The sequence below is a fragment of the Leptidea sinapis genome, chromosome 25 (genome assembly GCF_905404315.1).
Source record: "Leptidea sinapis chromosome 25, ilLepSina1.1, whole genome shotgun sequence".
Lineage (NCBI taxonomy): Eukaryota > Metazoa > Arthropoda > Insecta > Lepidoptera > Pieridae > Leptidea > Leptidea sinapis.
The window spans coordinates 4,195,944-4,200,788 of record NC_066289.1 but is presented as its reverse complement, the minus strand read 5'-3'; positions in this window follow the sequence as shown (position 1 = coordinate 4,200,788).

Below are 4,845 nucleotides of genomic sequence, written 5' to 3'. Positions count from 1 at the left end.
TTCTTGCTATCTATAACCTACTGACAGACAGATGGACAAACGATTGGATATACGATGCGTCAACGTTTCTTGCTGTCAATAAAAGCTAGGTCGAGCCCGACCCCGCTGAACAGCTGTTCTAGCATATAATATTGCATATTTGTAGCAAGATTAACAAATTTGTTTATGCTCTTCGCCACATAAAAAAAATACTTGTTTACAAACAACATTATTAGCATATTATCATGATTACGTTGAATTTGTTTTACGTAACGGACTGTTCTTGTGGGGTAATTGTACAAATATTACTAGGGTTTTTATATCGCAAGGCAAATATGTGAGAGCTATTTGCAACGTCCCACCTGATGAGTCTTGAGACCTCTGTTTTGAAAACTTGGACTAGACTTGGACATGATTGTTCTCTTGGTGCTTATGAAGTAATACGTCGTGCCCATAAAGTCAGAATATATTAACGTATACTCTCTATGTACTCTCTACTTATACAATCTCTTCCTCAACTATAATCGCCTGGTACCAAATCATTCTACAATGCTTCCTATCTTATTTTCCCCACTTTAAATTTTTAGTTATTTTCTTATATTCCATAAAATCCGATAAGTCTACCAATGCGAGGCTCCTTTGCACAGGAAGCCGACTAGATTATGGGTACCACAACGACGTCTATTTCTGCCGTGAAGCAGTAATGTGTAAACATTACAATGTTCCGGTCTCAAGGGCGCCGTAGCTAGTGAAATTAATGGGCAAATGAGTCTTAACATCTTATGTCTGAAGGTGACGAGAGCAATTGTAGTGCCGCTCAGAATTTTTGGATTTTTTCAAGAATCCTGAGCGGCACTGTATTGTAAAGGGTAAGGCGTATCAATTACCATCAGCTGAACGTTCTGCTCGTCTCGTACTTTATTGTCATTTAAAAAAAGTCTTCTTTTCAAAATGATCAAATATCATCTATTTTGTGAAGCGCAAGGTGTGCAGTGCAGTTCATATTGATAACATTGAACAAAGCTAGTGCGGTTGCTTACCTAAACAGAAAACAGTTACAGAATTAAATTTGTAGGAAGACCATATTTTAAATACTTCAGACAAATCTTTATTTATTTATTTAGTACTCAAAAAACAGCAGCATTAGACATGTACAAAGCATGAAAGGATAGGAAGGAAGTCGACATATGAATGAGTTTTTAATAACTTATATAAAATTTTTTGCCTTGTTTATTTAGTAAAAAAAACTTTACTATATTTATCTATCTTCATTAAAAGTTCAATAACATAGTGCAGTTCGCAAAAGAAATAAAATATATTCATATCATAGGCATATGTAGTATGTAACAACAGGTTCATTAAGTCTAGAAAGAACCCTGTAGTTTTGTAGTATACCCAAAGAATATAATAATATAAATATTGATAACATTTAGAATATTAATTTGTTTAAAACTGAAATGTAAGTATTTAGCACATATATCACTTGACTGTTGTATAAAAAATGTTCAAAAAAATTATTAAATCCTACAGTTTAATGAATCTTAGTATTTTGAGTTTTCGAATTTCTCTTCAATCAATTATATACTTGTGGGTCTTTAAACTACTACTACTATCTATGGGACGCAGTTTACTAGAAATTTTGCAAATTAACTAAAATTCTAATAAAACTTTAAATAATGGACACCGTGCTCCAGATTCAATGCCCAAATAAATATTGATAACATTTAGAATATTAATTAAAATAAAACTAAAAGTACTTGACAATACAACTACTAAGGGCTTACATCACTTGTCTGTTGTATGAAAAAATGTTCTTAAAATGTTTTAAATCCTATAGTTACATGAATTCTAGTATTTCAAGTTTTCGAATTTTTTTTTTTCAAAATATTATATGCTTGTGGGTCTTAAAAGGTACTTCTATCTATGGGACATAGTTCACTAGAAACTTTTCAAATAAACTAAAATTCTAATTATAGTTTAAATAATGGACACCGCGCACCAGATGCAATTCCCCTTCCGGCACAATCGCTTGTTTGCACAAAACACGAACTCATTAGATGAATATTACACTGCGTCGAAAGGATACCACCAGCTACCAGGGTACGTGAAACAACGAGAAACTAATAACTGTTAACTTTTGTTGTCATATTCATGTAATTTAGATTCATTCAATTCATATTAGCGTACTGCTCACCTAATGTTAATTTATCACCGCTGGCCATATTATCTTGCAATATAAGAGGAATTACAGGAGCGTTGCTGGCGTTCTAACAGAAACAGAAAAATCTTTATTAGCAACAATTTAACGCTACACACTTATCTTATCTATAAATTACATCTTACAATACTAAATCACATTAGAGAAGAAAAAAAATTAAATCTACTTAATTAAAGAGAAAGGTATTTTTTAAAGCTCTTTTCGAAAGTACCGATTCCGTATCGTACAGGAAACACCGCAAAAGGAAGCTCGTTGCACAGCTTGGTTGAACGTGGAAGAATGTCCTTAAAACCGCACTGTGGAGGAACTCCATACATCCAGTTGGTTGGTATGATATTGTAATTTGTGGCGTGTTGTGCGAAGGTGGAATTCGGCGTCAGGAATCAGGTGAAACGGCTCTTCGGAACACTCCCCGTGATAAATGCGGTAGAAGACACACAATAAGGTTACGTCTCTAAGCAACGCCAAGTGATCTAGCCGTTCACAGAGCATTGGATGCCCGTCAATTCTTATGCAATAAAAATAAAATTTTGATGGGAAATTGCGAAACCCCAGATACCCTCCCTCACATGACCTTGACTTTAAAATTCTATATAGGCTTTGTAACAAAGACATTATTTGAAACAAGCGAAGGCGCATACTTTTTGATTTTTCCACTATTTCTTTAATAAAATATGATTGAACCTATAATTATTCTGAACTGCGCCGTAATTGCGCTCGACACTTGAGATACAATGTTAAGTCTTATAACGCTAGTACTTCCACTAGCTTATAACCTGTATAGCCAAGTGGTTAGCGATCCTACCTGCTAAGCTAGAGGTCCCGGGTTCGAATCCCGGTAGGTGCAAGCAATTATATGATGAATATGGATGTTTGTTTCCGAGTCATGGATGTTTGAATGTATTTATATATGTTTATATGAATATATGTATGTTTAAGTAAGTATATTGTATTAAATATATCATTGTCTTGTGACCCATAACACAGGCTATATATGCTTAACTTGGGGCAAGATAATTTGTGTAAAAAGTGTGTCAATATTATTATAACATTATTATAGAAGTACAGATTAGTTATTTACTGATTGTGATTAGGTAGGAGGTAGTGTTCCACATCTAATACGTAGCACGTGTGTGCGCCGGCTCGTAAACTTCGCTGACCTAAATAACAAATCGTTCATAAACTCTACCGATATTACCTGACAAATAAATATTAAATCGTAGCGGATCTGTATTAAATATTAGCTCTCATTTGTTATAACTTATCTAACAATGTCTTGTAGCTTAGATAAATCGAGTCATTTATTAATAACACCATTGTTACAAGTCAAAATAAGTCAATTAAAAATTATCATTGTCATTTTAGATAGGTAGGGAAGTACCTAACTCACTATAATACATTATTATGTAATTGTTGTCATGTAATAATAAAACAAAGGACTATCTAAAGATTTTTGTGCTCTATAATATGGAAATTTAAATGAAAAAAAAATGATGAAATGAAAATGAAGGAAATGAAAAAAAAAATATTTTAAGTATTTTAACTATATACTACATAAACCCATTTGCAATAAAAATGGGCACCCAAAAAATTTTTATTCAACTTTGGAAATCTTAAAAAAATCTTTTGTTTTAGCTAAATATGCATTCAATTAATTAGAAAGAATTAATTAATGTCGACGTATTAAAAGTACCTACTGTCAAGTAAAATGGTAAAATGTTCTAAATTTTAAAATTTCAAATTTATAAAAAAAATGTTTATTTGATTCGAGGAAAATTTTATAAATTGCTTTTTTGTCATAAATTTTATACCGTAATATGGCAGTCAAGATAATTATCTCTGGTAATATATTCTTTTAGTTTATGTACGTCGGGCAGCGATATCGTACTGAGATACTTACTCTGTCAAATTCAAAAACTGTGAGGACCGTAGACATCAAAAAAAAGGTACTAGAATTGACGTAGCAGTGTTAAACATGTCGCCTAAGGAAATAAGTAAGTAGTGATTTAGTATTAATCGAAACGGATGACGTGAAATATCGCGTAAATAAATTGTATTTCAATATATCTGACTCCTGAAACTATCTAATTTAGATAATTTATACGTCTAGATATACCTATTGCTGTTAGACAACCGATTGAAACAGGCCAGGTTTATTACTTTAGTGTGCGTGACAAACTACGTCTCACACTCGCGATTTGTATGACAGTTTGTGTTAGTGTGCGTGCATGGCTCAAAATTGAGGTCTTAACCTCTCGACTCTTAAGTCAAGCACAATTTTTTTCGACGTTTTCACAGCTGTTTCATTCATTCATACATTCCTCTAAGGTTTTAAAGGGTTTGTTATTATACCATACCAATCATACCTCTGTTACTTTTGTGACAGGTGACGCTAAATTGTTATTTAATCTTATACCTTTAAACGAGAAATTCTTGTATGTATATTCTGAATCTTGGAAACGGCTCCGACGATTTTAATGAAATTTAGTATACAGATAGTTTCGAGGCCGCGAAATCAATCTAGCTAAGTTTTAATTTTAAAAAATGTAGTTTTATCTGTGTTTTAATGAGAAACAGCTTCAATAACATTAGAATACAAAGGTAAATTTTGCCACTATATACAAGACTATAATAGCTCAGATGGGACA